This window comes from Loxodonta africana, chromosome 16 (assembly GCF_030014295.1).
Source record: "Loxodonta africana isolate mLoxAfr1 chromosome 16, mLoxAfr1.hap2, whole genome shotgun sequence".
In the NCBI taxonomy this organism is placed as follows: Eukaryota; Metazoa; Chordata; class Mammalia; order Proboscidea; family Elephantidae; genus Loxodonta; species Loxodonta africana.
Window position 1 is genome coordinate 81691983 of NC_087357.1, and position 16862 is coordinate 81708844.

At 41.3% G+C, this 16862-nt stretch overlaps 1 protein-coding gene across 2 annotated transcripts in view; it reads right to left on the reverse strand.

The window, feature by feature from the left end:
- The window catches only part of MARCHF8 (membrane associated ring-CH-type finger 8), a 164777-nt gene extending 148332 nt beyond the window's left edge, over positions 1-16445 (reverse strand). The window contains exon 1 of one of the 2 annotated variants that reach the window (XM_064269819.1): positions 419-16445. The gene's annotated coding sequence lies outside the window, so the exon portion shown is untranslated. The remainder of the gene's footprint in view (positions 1-418) is intronic. The other variant, XM_023547152.2, reaches the window with a different exon arrangement.
- Positions 16446-16862: the final 417 nt, after the last annotated feature.

The window sequence follows — 16862 nt, forward strand, 5'->3', positions numbered from 1 at the left end:
ATCCAGCTACTGCCTCATCTATCCTCTTCTAGAAAGTGTTTTCTAAATTCACCTTTATTATTTCTTCACTCTCCATTTACATTTCTGCCCACTCCAGTCTGGCTTCACATCGATAAGGTTAACAATGGCCTCCACGTAGCTAAACCTAGGGGACATTTTCCAGCCCTCATGTTATTTGACTTGACACATTTACACTGCCTAATCCTGAAATACTCTCTACTTGTGACTTACATGGGCAACATTCTCCGAGTTTTCCTCCTACTTCTCCTTCATCTCTATAACCTATCTTCTCTACTAATAGATAAATGTTCCTCAAGGCTCTATTTTACTCCTTCCACTGTTCATTCTATGCTCCCTTTTCCTGGGTGATCTCATCCCTAACTTTGGCAAAATGACCACCTATGTCGTATTAACTAACCAGTTGCCATCGAGTGGATTCTGACTCATAGCGACCCCATAGGACAGAGGACAACTGCCCCATAGGGTTTCCAGGAAGCAGCTGGTGGATCTGAACTCTGAACTTTTGGTCTGCAGCCAAGCTCTTGACCACTGTGCCATCAGGGCTCCATGCGTGTATTACTTAAAAAAAAAACACACAAAAAACTGATACATTGGGCTTCAACAATTTTTTTTTAATTTAGCACTTTAAACTACACCATTAACAAAACAATAAAACAAGCTACAGAACAAGAGAAAATATTTGACATCTAGCTCATAAAATACTTGTATCCAGAATATATAATGAACTCTTACAACTCAATAAGATGATCAATCCAATTTTTAAATTGATTTTAATAGACATTTCACCAAAAAATATATGTTAATGGCTAATAAGTTCAGGAAAATATTCTATAAACTAAAACCATAATGATGTATCAGTAAACCCCAACTGGAATGGCTAAAATAAAAAAGACTGCCAATATCAAATACTGGATGTGGTGAAACTGTAACTTTCATGTGTTGCTAAAGAAAACGTAAAGTGGTATAGACACTCTGAAAAATAGTTTGACAGTGGCTTAAAAAGTTAAATTTATCATACAATCTAGCAACTCCACACTAGGGAATGTACTGAAGAGAAATGAAAGACACAAAGACATATACATAAATGTTCACAGAAGCATTATTCACATTTTGGCTATTATTAATAACAGCCAAAAACTGGATACATTCCAAATGCCCAACTGATAAAAAGATTTAAGGAAAAAAAAAAAAAAGGTAGCATTTCCATACAATGGAATATTATTCATCAGTTAAAGGAACCACAAACCACTGACATACACTACAACATGGCTGAACCTCGAAATCATTACGCTAAGTGAAAGAAAATCCATTGCCATGGAGTCAATTCTGAGTCATAGCAACCCTATATGACAGAACAGAACTGCCCCGTAGGGTTTCCAAAGAGCGGCTGGTGGATTCAAACTGACAACCTTTTGGTTGGAAGCCTTAACTTTTAACCACTGTACCACCAGGGTGAAAGGAGTGAAAGAAGCCAGTGCAAAAGACTACACACGTTATGATTACTTTTTTATGAAGTGTCTTGAAAAGGGAAATTTAAAGAAACCAAAGGCAGATCAGAGGTTGCCCAGGGTCAGGGGTGGGAGCGGGGAGTAACTACGAACTGGCAAGAGGGAACATCTGGAGGTAATGAAAATGTCTCAAACTGGATTATTATGATGGTTCTGCAACTCTACAAATTTACTAAAATCACTGAACTGTACACTTATAATGGGTGAATTTTATGATATCTAAATTACACCTCAAAGTACCTGGGTGGCGCAAACAATTAACACACTTGGCTCTCCCCAAAAGGTTGGAGGCCCAAGTCCACCCAGAGACGTCTGGGAAGACAGGCATGGTGATCTAAGTCTGAAAGATCAGCCACTGAAAACCCTGTGGAGCTAGCTCTACTCTGACACACGTGGGGTTGCCATGAGTTGGGGTCAACTTGATGGCAAATGGTCCATATCCTACCTCCAGATGGTCATTTAACATGTATCGAACCAACCTCATCTAGTACCATCCCTCCCTCTACAGTCCAGCAGCAGTGGCCTTCTTTCAGACCCACCATAGCGCCTGTACACATGCTGTTCTCTCTACCTGCAATGTCGTTCCTTCTACTCATGATCCAGTTAACTCTTACTCATCCATCTGACCTCATATAGAATCCATATGGAGGAATTTTAACAAAGGAATGAGCATACTTGCTAAACATTTGAGGATGACAATAATTTAAATACTTCAAAAGTGAGCATTTTAAGGCAGTAAGATTTGCCTCAAATAGCTGGGTCAACTTTACAACAAATATTTATCATTTGAGTTCACCTGCAAATTGATATCACAAGCCACACAAAGGAAATAATTGCATTTTAAAACTACAGCCCATATCCTTACATTCTTTCATCTTTAAACTATTTCAGTAGATGATTGAAGGTAATTTTCCAGCAGGCAGCCTCACAGGCTGGAGCCCAATAGGAGGGACACGGTATATTCCAGGTGTGCCCAGCAATGCTGCCCAGTAAAACCCAGGCCCCTAAGGAAAAATGCTAGAGCCTAAGGCTAGAAGCACTGTCCAAGTGCTCATCCAGGAGGAGAGACATGCTGTAGACTGAAGGCCGGTACACGCAACTTAGACTCCAAAGAAGCTGAGCAACAAAGTGGTGCCACGGCTGATTACAAGTGAGTAAGATGATCAAGTAGGGTCAGGCTGGAGAAAGCTGTCAGGACTCAGCTCAAGAGCAATGAGGTCATTAGGACTGTCACAGTGAGTCAGGCAGTCTTCAGCAGAGCCATTCCACCACGTACAATGAACTAGGTGAATTAGACTTGACTAGACGAAAAGGGCCTGCACTAAAGTCTGGGTTTTCCTGAAGATTTTAAGCTCAAGCAAAGTTAAGGATTAACCTTGGTGTCCCCTTGCTAACAGGACAAACATAAGAATACAGTCATGCATCATTAACATCCACGATACATTCCGTGAAATAGGACGTTACATGATTTGGATGTTGTGTGAACACATCATATAGAGGCAGTCCTCGGATTACGAACGAGTTCTGTTTCTATCTTTAAGTTGAATGTGTACGTAAGTCGGAACAGTTATGTATGGTTCATACCTAATGTCAGTTAGTCAATGTTTGTCTTAGTATACAGTGTACTTTTCTGTGCACAAAAAACAAAAGAAACACTTCCAGGTACACTAAAACATCTTCAACATTAATAACACAATAATAATAATGTTTTGATGTGTGTTGCAAAGTAGCGCCCATTTATTATTACAAACCACTGTATGTACCCTGAATTGTTACTATTAAGAGGCTTTATGGGGGATGGTTCATAACTAAGGTTGTATGAAAGTCAGGCGTTCATAACCCAGGGACTGCCTGCATTAACCTTACAGGACCACGGATGTATATTCAGTAGGAACTTGCCCAAATGGACGATATGCAGCATCTGGCTGTAATACTGAAAACACTCAGAGTTAACAAAAGGGAAAGACAAATCTCAGGGAGTTCTTTCATCATTTTAATGCTGAGAAAGGAAGCGCGAACTAACTGCCTTTAAGGATGGAAAACACCTCCAACAAAGTACAGAAATATGTAGTCTACTTCCTCTGGTTCTGTCAAATGCTCCCCAATGCTTGTCCTGTAGGTAACAGCATCCGAGCCTTATTACACACGAGGAAAGGGGGATGGAAGGAAGGTCAAGGCTGTGGCAGCCCAGTGCCCTCCTGGGCTCTCACGGTTCCCTGAGGATAATACCATAGTTGCATTTACCACGCTGTAATGACCTAGTTCTGTGTCCCTCACTGGACTGTGGGCTCTTGAAGGGCTCAGCAATGGAGCTGTGATTAGAACTACAGTCATGCACTCCAACCACTTATCATAGATATTTCTGTTTTCTACTGCTGTGTAACAAGCTACCCAAAACTTAGTTGTTTAAAATAACAGCAATTCCCGTTTCTCACTATTCCTTGGGTTGACTGGCTGGCTCTTCTGCTGCTCCTACCTCATTACTCATGCTGCTGCCTTTGGCTGGCTGGTCAGGTGGGGACTGGGCTCAGCTGGGGAGGCTGAACCTCTTCCCATGTGATCTTTCATCCTACACTTCTTCACCTAATGGCAGCAGCATTCCAAGAGGGCAAGCTCATTGCATATGATTCCTCTGTTTGTACCACGTCTGCTGATGTCCCACTGGCCAATTCAAGCCACACAGTTAGGCCCGGGGTCAAGGGGTAGGGAGGCAGATGCTGCCTCTTGATAGAAAAAACAAGTCAAGTCACTTTACAAAGAGGCATAGACATGGGGGGGGGTGACTCATTACGGGCCATTTTGTAACAACTTACTGCACACTCTTTTTGTTTTTTTAAAAATCTCTGTATAATAAATTTCACTGGTAGAGTTTTTAATATTAAAAAAAATTTCACACCAATTACATCTTCAAAACTAATTATGATCTTCAGTTTGCAGTGTGGGTGAGAACAAGGTTGCTGTGCACTGATTCTACTTCCGAGTAAGGGATCCCAAGATCTGTCAAGGCTTACAGACTAGACTTAATCTCTGGTACCAATTCACACCATTTGACGAGCTCAGGTTTCTTCACCAAAACATGGATTTTTTGAAGCATCTTTAGTAAGTTAATAGAGAAAAGAACTCTATCCACATTTTATAACAGAAAAATCTAACCTGTTGCCATCGAGTCAACTCTGACTCATAGTGACCCTACAAGACAGAGTAGAACTGCCACAGGGTTTCCAAAGAGTAGCTGGTAGATTCAAACTGCCGACTTTTTTGGTTAGCAGTCGAGTTTTTAACTACTACGCCACCAAGGCTCCAGAAAAATCTAAGGCAGTTATATTTCATTTTAAGTGCTTCCTGCAAAAGGAATCTGCAGCATAAAAACCCAAAAACCCACTGCCGTCAAGTCGAGTCCGACTCATAGCGACGCTATAGCGACGCTACAGGACAGAGTAGAACTGCCCGACAGAGTTTCCAGGGAGCGCCTGGCAGATTCAAACTGCTGACCTTTTGGTTAGCAGCCGTAGCACTTACCCACTACGCCACCAGGGTCTGCAGCATATCACACTGTACACTACGGCATATGACACAAACGACACAGCTGTACACTACGGCATATGACACAAACGACACAGCTGTCTCTGCAAGCAGCTGTCGTGTCAGGCTGAGGCAAAGCCCTGGCTGGAGTGAGCATCTTCTCCACCTACAGCCACAGACTGGAGAATCCAGAACAGTGAGCATCTTCTCCACCTACAGCCACAGACTGGAGAATCCAGAACAGTGAGCATCTTCTCCACCTACAGCCACAGACTGGAGAATCCAGAACAGTGAGCATCTTCTCCACCTACAGCCACAGACTGGAGAATCCAGAACAGTGAGCATCTTCTCCACCTACAGCCACAGACTGGAGAATCCAGAACAGTGAGCATCTTCTCCACCTACAGCCACAGACTGGAGAATCCAGAACAGTGAGCATCTTCTCCACCTACAGCCACAGACTGGAGAATCCAGAACAGTGAGCATCTCCTCCACCTACAGCCACAGACTGGAGAACTCAGAACAGGGCTTGCTGCACCTACGCGCTCTCACCTCCCTCACTGTCCAAGACATGTTTCCCCAGCCAGGACACACTTTTCCGACGGCCCCTGCGTATGTCAACTCAAGGTCAACTGTTCATTCTGTTCTACCTTCTTGAGATGCCCTCCACACTCTGCCCAGCAGGCCAAAAACTCCCTGGCCTGCAGAAAAAAGCAAACAAACAAACCCATTGCCATCGAGTCGATTTTGACTCACAGCGACGCTACAGGACAGAGCAGAACTATCCCATAGAGTTTACAAGGATCGCCTGGTGGATTTGAACCACTGACCTCTTGGTTAGCAGCTGTAGCACTTAACCACCACACCACCAGGGTTTCCCTGGCCTTCAAAGCACATCTCAAAGTTTATCTCCTCTGAGAGCGAACAAGCAGCAATGAAAGTCTCCCCTCCCTTCCTTGCCACCCACAGCACTTAGCCAATATTCTTTACAGTTTAGCATTTAATCATCTAAAAAAATCATTCTTTAACATGCTATATAACTTTAGGTTATTTCCTGCGGTGTGTAAAACTTGACCTATTTAAAAGGCTGAATGCTCCCTGGACCATCATATATTTCTTTAGTATTCCTACTCCTTTCAGCATCCCATACAGAGCAGGGGTGAAATATTTCTGGAGCTTAATTTGTGTTTTAAAAGTTATTCCTCTGACTAAACCTTGCCTCCTTCCAGTTTCCCAGCCTTTCTGCTCCACTGACAGGGATATGCATACAAAAATGTAGCAAGGCAATAAGTTAAAAGGAAGACAAACAACGCTACCCTCATTTTCCTACAGATAAATCCCAAAAGTACGTAATGTTTATTAAGAATCGATCATTTTAACAACTTGCACGCAGGGGTAGTGGAATACAAAAACCCAGGTTTACTGTTTGATCTGTGATCCTAGAAACCATTCTCTTCAATCTTCTCCGTCTCGGAAACATCCTCCTAGTGAAAAAGGTATAGTTAGAAATAACGTTTCCCTCAATCATCAAAAGACTAACCTAAGACATAATTTGAAAGTAATGTAAATATAAACCAAGAAACAGGCTTTTGTTTTTAAAGTCAGCTACCATTTCACATCCTCTCCCTTCGAGAAAACATTCTCACTAGCCAAAGAACAAACAATTTGATCAACAAAAATGACAATGGACTAAAAAAAAAAAAAAAGTCAAATATGTTAAAATTCATGAGTTCATAATAATTTTTAAGGAAGACATCACTGGTCATCTTTGGAAGATGTTAAGGGGCCTCCAATGAGTTATAAATAAAAAGAAAGAATCACTCATTTAACTTGTCTTTCCTGTATCAAGTGTACTTTCAGGTAACTGAACAGTTGATAAAGAGAAATTTGTCTTTAGAATACTCCAGCTAATAAGTGACAAAGGAATGATGGAATTGGAATAGCCACACTGTGCAAATCCCTGATTAGATAACGGATCTTGGCTATTATCTCAAATGGCAACTAACATCACAAAAACAATTAGAAAAGATATAGAGGAAATCAATACTACCCAAAGCGATCATTAGATTCAACACAATCCCGATCAAAATTCTAAGAGCCTTCTTTATAGAAATGGAAGAACCAATGCTCAACTTTATATGAAATGGCAAGAGTGCTCCAACAGCTAAAGTGATGTTGAAAGAGAAGAACAAAGTAAGAGGACTCATATGCCCTGATTTTACAATATATTATACATCAATCAAAGCAGCCCAGTACTGGTATAACAATAGATACACAGACCAATGGAACAGAACTGAGAGTCCAGAAATAAACCCACACATGTATGGCCAACTGCTTTTTGACAAGGATGCTAAGTAAATTCGATAGAGAAAGAAGAGTCTCTTCAATAAATGGTGCTGGGAAAATCGGATTTCCACATGCTGAAAAATCCAACAGGCTCTATGCCTCATACCATATACAAAAATAAATTTAAAATGCATTAAAGACCTAAACGTGCAAACTAAAACCATAAAATTCTTAGAAGAAAATGCAGAGACAACACTGTCTTCCTTACCTTTTAATACTGATTACCATATTTTTACACAAATAACGTGGGTGTTCATTTTTTTTTGCCAACTGCGCCCTGCCCCAAGACATATTTTCGTTAAGTGTGCTATGCTAATTTCTTTACAGCAACATGTAAAAAAAAATAGCACAGCATGCTTACAAAAATACCTTGGCGGGGGGAGGGCATGGCTGGCAGAAAAATGTGTAACACGTGCATTATTTGAGTAAAAATAAGCTACAAACAGCGAAAGGCAAAATAAATAAATGGGACCTCATAAAAATTAAAAACCTTTATCAAAGACTTTATCCAAAAAGAGAAAAGACAAGCCACCGACCAGGAGAATATATCTGGAAACCATATATCTGGGAAGAATCTAATAAACAAAATAAATATAAAATTTCAACAACTTAAGAACAAAAAGACATATAACCCCATCCAAAAATTGGCAAAGGTCTTGAACAGACATTTCACCAAAGAGGACATTCAAATGGCCACCAAACACATGAAAAAATGCTCAATGCCATTAGCCAGCAGAGAGATGCAAATCAAAACCACAATGGGACACCATTCCACCCCTACTAGGATGGCTAAGATTAAAGCAAAAAACCAGAAAATGACAAATGTTGGCAAGGGTGAGGGGAAATTGGAACCCTCATCCATTGCTGGTGGGAATGCAAAATGGTAGAGCAGCTGTGGAAAACAGTGTGGCAGCTCCTCAAAATACTAAAAAGAGAACTTACCATGTGACCCAGCAATTCCACTCCTAGGTATACACCCAAAAGTCTTGAAAGCACAGACTCAGAGACTTGTACACCAACGTTCACTGCAGCACTATTCACAATAGCCAAAAGGTGGGAACAACCTAAACACCCATGAACAGATAAACAGATGAATGGATAAACTAAATGTGGTACATATACACAACAGAACACTACTCAGCCAGTTGTTGTTGTTGTTAGGTGCCGTCGAGTCGGTTCTGACTCACAGCAACCCTATGCACAACAGAATGAACCACTGCCCAGTCCTGCGCCATCCTTACAATCATTGTTATGCTTGAGCTCACTGTTGCAGCCACTGTGTCAATCCACCTTGTTGAGGGTCTTCCTCTTTTCCACTGACCCTGTACTCTGCCAAGCATGATGTCCTTCTCCAGGGACTCATCCCTCCTGACAACATGTCCAAAGTATGTAAGACGTAGTCTCACCATGCTTGCCTCTAAGGAGCATTCTGGCTGCACTTCTTCCAAGACAGATTTGTTCCTTCTTTTGGCAGTCCGTGGTATATTCAATGTTCTTCACCAACACCACAATTCAAAGGCGTCAACTCTTCTTCAGTCTTCCTTATTCATTGTCCAGCTTTCACATGCATGTGATGTGACTGAAAATACCACGGCTTGGGTCAGGTGCACCTTAGTCTTCAGGGTGACATCTTTGCTCTTCAACACTTTGAAGAGGTCCTTTGCAGCAGATTTACCCAATGCAATGCATCTTTTGATTTCTTGACTGCTGCTTCCATGGCTGTTGATTATGGATCCAAGTAAAACGAAATCCTTGACAACATCAATCTTTTCTCCGTTTATCATGATGTTGCTCATTGGTCCAGTTGGGAGGATTTTTGTTTTCTCTATGTTGAGGTGTAATCCATACTGAAGGCTGTGGTCTTTGATCTTCATTAGTAAGTGCTTCAAGTCCTCCTCACTTTCAGCAAGGTTATGTCATCTGCATAACGCAGGTTGTTAATGAGTCTTCCACCAACCCTGATGCCCCGTTCTTCTTCATATAGTCCAGCTTCTCGTGTTATTTGTTCAGCATACAGGTTAAACAGGTATGGTGAAAGCATACAACCCTGACGCACACCTTTCCTGACTTTAAACCAATCAGTATCCCCTTGTTCTGTCCAAACAACTGCCTCTTGATCTATGTAAAGGTTCCTCATGAGCACAATTAGGAGAACTGAAGTTCTGATACACGCTACAATACGGATGGACCTTGAAGACGTTACGCTGAGCATGACAGGTCAATCACAAAAAGAGAGATATTGTAATACCTCACTTAAATAAAACCACAAGACAAAGCAAATGTACAGAGACCAAAGTTTATTAGTCCTTACCGGAGATGCAGGGTATGGCAGGGGCTACTGCTTAGGGAGCACTGAGTTTCAGTTTGCAGTGACAGAAAAAACAGCACTGATTAAGAGCAGGATGGCACAGCTGATTAACATAACTGTTGCAATAAGTTGTACACATGTAAAAAACTAAATTGGTAAAAGTTGGGTGATAAGATGTATTTACAACAATGAAAAAATAGAGAGACTTATGTATGTACAATCAAAAACCTCCTGGGATCTGGTTCCTTGGTTTGAAGATTTAGGGTCATAATTTCATGGTACATCTTAGATAATTGGCCTAACATTGTGTTTAGTGCTTCTGTTCTACCCTCTAGCTCACTGCATAGTACCTGGGGTCTTAACAGCTCACAAGCGGCCATCCAAGGCACAATAATTGGTCTCTACTGTCCTGGAGCAAAAGAGGAAGGAGATGAGTCAGAAATAGGAGAAGGGAATGGAATGTGTGGCTGACTGTCTCCACAAACAACTGCGCCCTTTGCCGTGAGACCAGAAAAACTGGATGGTGTCCAGGTACCATTCCTGAACACTTTGATCAAAGAGTCTATAGAAGGATCCTGATCAACAGGGGGGAAATGTAGAACAAAACTGCAAATTATCATGGAGTTCAGGATTTCTGGAGCCACGGACGCTGGATGAACCCCTGAAACTACTGCCCTGAGATAATCTTTAAACTTTACACCAAAAACGTCCCCTGAAGTCTTCTTAAAAGCAAGCAATAGTTTAACTTAACTAATAAACAATGTCTGCCTTGAGCAGTGTGCTTTTTTAAGATCTATCTATATGGATCAAATTGACAACTTAGGGGGCAGTGCATTCCTGTTAATGGAGGAGGAACAACTCAGAAAAGGAGGGTGAGACTAGCTGCACAACCGGAAGACTGTAATCAATGATGCTTAATTGTACGTGCAGACATCGTTGAATTGGTGTATGTTATCCTGTATATATTCTCAACAATAAAAACAGAATAAATTGTTTTTTTAAAAAAATATACAGGGAAGATATAGAGATTTATACATGACTTAGGACATTGGATCAGGCCTGCCAAGGGCTTATTTATTTACAAAAAAGTCTAAGATATCTGCTGGAGGGAGGGGGGAAGCTCATTCTGAAGCAAGAGTCCAGGCTGAATCCAAAGAAAACTACAGAGCACAAGAACTGAGAAGTAGTCTGGAGGACAACATGGTGTCTAGTTACTCACACTATCCCTCACACTGTCCCCAGGGCCTCCACCCAACCTAAAACAAGGGAGCTTCTCAAAAATATCTGTAGAATAATAAAATTTCTGGGAACTGGCAGCAGCGGAAGCAGCAGCTGTGAACCACCATACCGACAGGAGCACGGATATTAGTGACCATCCTGGTGGCCAGAGCAACAAGGCGGTTTTTGCACTGGCAACAGTGGCTGCGTGCACCTCAGGTGCCCCACACAGGAGCTGGAGCTCTCTGCCTCCAGCCCAACAGGCCATGCGTGTGTGTGTGTGCGTACTCATGAACACATGTATGTATACGTGTGTTAATGCTCAACTACTAACAATGCAGCTAGAGAGAGCATGCAAGGAGACACTGGGAGTGGACTCGCAAAGGAACTCTCACTTAGCCTCAGGTAAATCAGAAAAAATATATATATATTTATACAATATAGAGAGAAAGAATAGTAAAGCTAATGAGGCAGAATGTAGATAATTGGTGACTCTTAGTAAAGGATATATGGTAATTCTGTGTACTATTCTTGTATTTTTTTCTGTAAGTTTTAAATTGTATCAAAATTAAAAGCTACACATAAAGCAAAAGACATAACTGAAAAACTGGCAACGTATTTGTTATAAACATGACGTGGTTTCTCCACACTGGTTACTACCCTTAATATACAAAGAAGTTGTATAAAGAAAAAAAAACCCAATAACACCCCAACGGAATAATGGGAAAGGACATGGACAGCCAATTCACAAAAGGAGTTAAAGAAACTCTAAAGGTAAAAGAATAACAATGACAACAATGAAAGATCAATTTCATAGTAATTTAAACAGGAGAAGAAAGACAACCAGCTGTGAGATGTTTTCCACCTAATGAATCAGTAATTGTCTCGTTAAAAAACACCCAGCGCTGGCAAGAATGTCCGCAGATAGCCACTCAACACCCTGCTAGCGGAGCGCTATTAGAACCTTTCTGGAAAGCAGTTCTGCAATACGCAACAAGAGCTTTAAAAATACCCACTATTTAACCCACTGTCCGCAGGAAATAATCTGAACTATGAATTAAAATTTATGCTCGGAGATATTCATCATAGGATATTCAGAGTGACAAAATTCTATAAAGTAATCTACATGTTAAACAACAGAATAATGGTTAAATTGTGATAAACCCGTAAAATGGAATACATAGTTATTAACCCAGTGCCACCCAGTGCCGTCGAGTCAATTATTAGAAGCTATTATTTTTTTTATTAAAAATGACAATGTTATACAATAAATGTTAAGCAAATAAAGTTTACAAAAATGGATTTAGTATGATCTCAATTAAGTTAAAAAAAACTTCATGAAGCCCAGAGTAGAAATACTAAAAACTAATAGTACTGAAAATGAACGTAGATGGAGAGTGTGAACACTTGCTCCCATCTGCAGTGATTGTACGAGTGCTCCCCCCCCTTCACCTGCCCCACCCAAGACAGAGTCCTTTCCTGATACCTGCAGTGTCCTTTGTAGGTGCCTGTATCTCCTCAGTACTCATGAGCTTCCTGAGGCAGGGCACCAGCCCCGGGTGAACTCGGTAAGCATTTGCTGCTTCACATTTACAAACCTCATTTCTTGCATTTAAAAAAATTACTTCATTTCTATCTCGTTATTAAAGTCAAAAATTAAATCTAAATTGAACATGGAAGTCCATCAAGAAAGAGGCCCTCTTTTCTGCTGCTTGTTTCAAATAAAAACATTAAAGAGAAAGGCTCCCAGGAGCTTTGCTAACCCCAGACTCCCAAGGCAGGTTTCAGACGACACGAGGACACAACATACCTGATCAGTGTTGTGTGCGAGGAACACCAGTGGCATCAGCTCACTTTCTTTCAAGGAACATTTGTTTGAATCATCTACTCAGTAACTGCCCCGCCAACAAACCCACCTGTTTGTTGCAGAGCTCAGCCCAGGGCCACACCTGGCTCTAAAAAAAAAAAGCTCTGCCCTATTTCCCACTGATTCCACCCTCCACTTGGCAGCTTTCAGCCTAATTTGCTGAGTGGAGGACGGCTGGAGAGATGAGGATGTGAGCCAGGCTGGGCAACGTGAAGAAACCAGATGGGAGTGGATGACCACAACTGTGACAGAGTGCCGTCTGTGGTTCTCGACTGGGGCGATGTTGCCTCCCAGGAAACTTCTGGCAATGTCGGAGACATTTCTGACTGTAATAACCAGAACTACTGGCATCTAGTGGGAAGAAGCCAGGGGTCCTGTTAATCACCCTGCAATGAACAAGTCCGACCCCATCACAAGGAATTATCTGGCCCCCAATGTCAATAGTACTGAGGTTGAGAAACCTGCTGTGAGTGGCTTTATTTGCCAGTTCAGTAGAGTGTAATCAAACTCAGCAAGAACAAGACACCTGGAGGCTCAAGAGGACCTGAGGTACACTAGGAAACGTAAACACACACACACACACAACCACATGTTGAGGCTGGGGGAGAGAACTGGTCCTCTGGCGACCAAAAGTCTACCCCAGGAAATGGGAACAAAAGCATTATAATTTAATAAAAGGAATAAGGTATCTTCTTCCTCAAGAACTGACTCCTCCACATATGTTTCTCCAAAGACTGGGTCACAGCAGAAGCTGTAGAGAAGATAATACTATCAGGATTGTCCAGACTGGTAAACATCTCCAGAGATCCACATGTTCAATGACAAATTTAGCTGTGTATCTCAACAGAACCTAAGAACCCAAACCCATAGTTCCCAGCTTAGTTTAAAAGTGGCAAGCATTCAAAGATCACTCACAAAGAAGAAAATAAGAGCGCTCTTTTCCCAGATGCACCATCAAAATTACAGAAGACTCAGAGGAGCAACATGTTCAAAACTGCGTGCAAACGATAATTAGTTTGCATTAAATATAAAATTGTAGATAATAAAAGATTTACTATACTAATTGTCATTACTACAATTCAGTTGAAGTCAGTGATTACTGAGTCATACCACACTACGGTTTTTCTCAATTATTTCAACACCTTTACACTGTGCCGTGATTTCTATCCACAAAGGCCAGAAGGCTAGAGAAGCCACCCACCCGTGCCATTCCTGGCTGAGGCCTAAATAACTTCAGCCTGACTAAAGCACGTCCAGTCTGACCCTGACCTTTGCCCTTTCATGGCTTAGGAGCACCCAGCACAGAAGATGGCCCATTTCAGTACTGGACAAGAGTTAGCTGTCGGAAATGTTTCTGTTACACGGCGGCAAGAGTGACTCCCTTCCATCAACAGGTGGTAGTTTTGCCCTAAGTAAGAATCATGTGAAACACGTTTAATCATTCTCTTATCTATCAGCCCTGAAAGTTTCTGTAAGATTAATTTACCCTACTCACCTCATGCCTTTTTCTACTCTAGGATGCAGCCTGTACTCTTTCCAGAGTTGTGTTATAACCAGCATAACAAAGCTTCTTCAATAATTATTCAGTGGAGGACACAAAACTAGAAAGGCAGAACTAGGAGGGCTCTTAGAGATCAATTAGTTGAAATCCAATCCCAATTTTATAAATTAGTAAAATGAGGCAAAGAGAAGTGAAAAGACTTGCCAGAGGTCAAGCCGCTACTCACAAGAGTCAGGAGTGGAATTCGGGGCTCCTAACTCTTAAGTCTAACACCGTCAGAATTCTACCAGGCTCTGTAATAGGACGCTCTGCGAACGGAGCTGATAATACTTTTTTCTTTAAATTTTGTGATAAAATAGAAAAACGTCCTCAGTTTTCACAAGAAAAAAAATACCATCTTTGTGAAAAATTGAGGCTTATAAATGCTCTCAATTATAATAAATATCGAGGCAAAGTATCACCAACAGCTAACTATGTGCTGATACTCCTCCAAGTGTTCACAGGAGTATTGACTCATTTAACCTTCACAACCCTGCCGACATCCTGATTTGGACATCTAACCTCCAAATCTACGTGAAAATAAATTTCTGTTCTTTAAAACCACCCATTTTACAGTATTTTGTTACGGTAGCCCGAGGAATCTAAGTAAGACACATCCATACACTGCTCACCAATACAACACGATGAACTATTGATAAATGCAACAACCCAGATGAATCTTCAGAGAATTACGCTGAGTGAAGAAAGCCAGTCCGAAAAGGTTACACACTGTATGATTCCATGTACATGATACCCTTAAAAACACAAAATTATATAAATGGGAGAAAGGATAGGAATTTTGGAGGTAAGAGAAAAGTGGGCAATATGTACATCACTTCTGTGCCCTGACTGCATCAATGTCAATACCCTGGTTGTGATTTAAAAAAAAAAAGCGGTTGCTGACGAGTGGCAGCCCCACGTGTGTCGGAGCAGAACTGTGCTCCATGACGAGTGGCAGCCCCACGTGTGTCAGAGCAGAACTGTGCTCCATGACGAGTGGCAGCCCCACGTGTGTCAGAGCAGAACTGTGCTCCATGACGAGTGGCAGCCCCACGTGTGTCAGAGCAGAACTGTGCTCCATGACGAGTGGCAGCCCCACGTGTGTCAGAGCAGAACTGTGCTCCACAGGATTTTCAACAGCTGATTTTTTGGAACTAGATCGCAAGGTCTTTCTTCTGAGGCACCTCTGGATGGACTCCAACCGCCAGCCTTTGGGTCAGCAGCCAAGCGCATTAACTATTTGCACCACCCATAAAATAATAATAAAAAAAATACTACACTATAATTCTGCAGGATGTGACCACTGAGGAAAACTGGGTAAAGGTACACGATCTCACAGAATTATTTCTTACAACTGCACGTGAACCTACAATTACCTCAAAGTGAAAAGCTATTTTAAAAAGATACAAACACAAGACCACAAAAGAGGGAGGAGGGCACACTACCAGACAAATGATTTCAACACATTTTTTTGGAGACAGAAAATACAGAAATAGTAATTAATTTATCAAGGCAGAGAAAGCCAAATTTTAGATAAAAAATGAGCTAAGTTGCCTACAGGACCCAGGACTCAGATCCTAGGGTGTGAGAGTGCTGTGAAGCACTGGCTAAAAAGATAAGCTAAAAATCTACTAATAACTAAAACCATAAAATTCTTAGAAGAAAAATGTAGGGACAAGACTGTTGAACCTAGCTTTCAACAATGGATCATCACATACCTCTAAATAAAATACCAAAAGCATAAACAGCAAAAGACAAAATAAATAAATGAGATCCCCAAAAATTAAAAATCTTTGTTCAATAAAAGACTACCAAAAAAGTGAAAAGACAAGCTACTGACCAGGACAACATCTTCAGAAACCATATATCCAACGAGAATATTAGTAACTGAAATATATATAAAACTTTGACACCTTCATAACAAAAAGACAAAACAATCACAAAATGGGCAAAGGGCTTGAATAGACAGTTCCCCAAACAGAACACTCAAATGGCCACCAAATACATGAAAAGATGCTCAATGCTGTTAGCCAGCAGGGAGATGCAAGTCAAAACCACAATGGGACACCATTCCACTAGGATGGCTAAGATTTCGGAGAAAAAAAAAAAAAAAAACAGAAAATAACGAACGTTGGCAAGGATGAGGGGAAATTGGAACCCTCATCCATTGCTGGTGGGAATGCGAAATGGTAGAGCAGCTGCGGAAAGCACTGTGGCAGTTCCTCAAAAAACTAAAAAGAGAACTTACCACGTGACCCAGCAATTCCACTCCTAGGTATACACCCAAAAGACCTGAAAGCACAGACTCAAGAGACTTGTACGCCAATGTTCACTGCAGCTCTATTCACAATAGCCAAAAGGTGGAAACAACCTAAACACCCATCGACAGATGAACGGATAAACAAAATGTAGTACGTACATACAATGGAACACTACTCCGCCAGCAGGAGAAATGAAGTCTTCATACATGCTACAATTTGGATGGAGCTTGAAGACATTATGCTGAGTGAATTAAGTCAATCATAAAAGGAC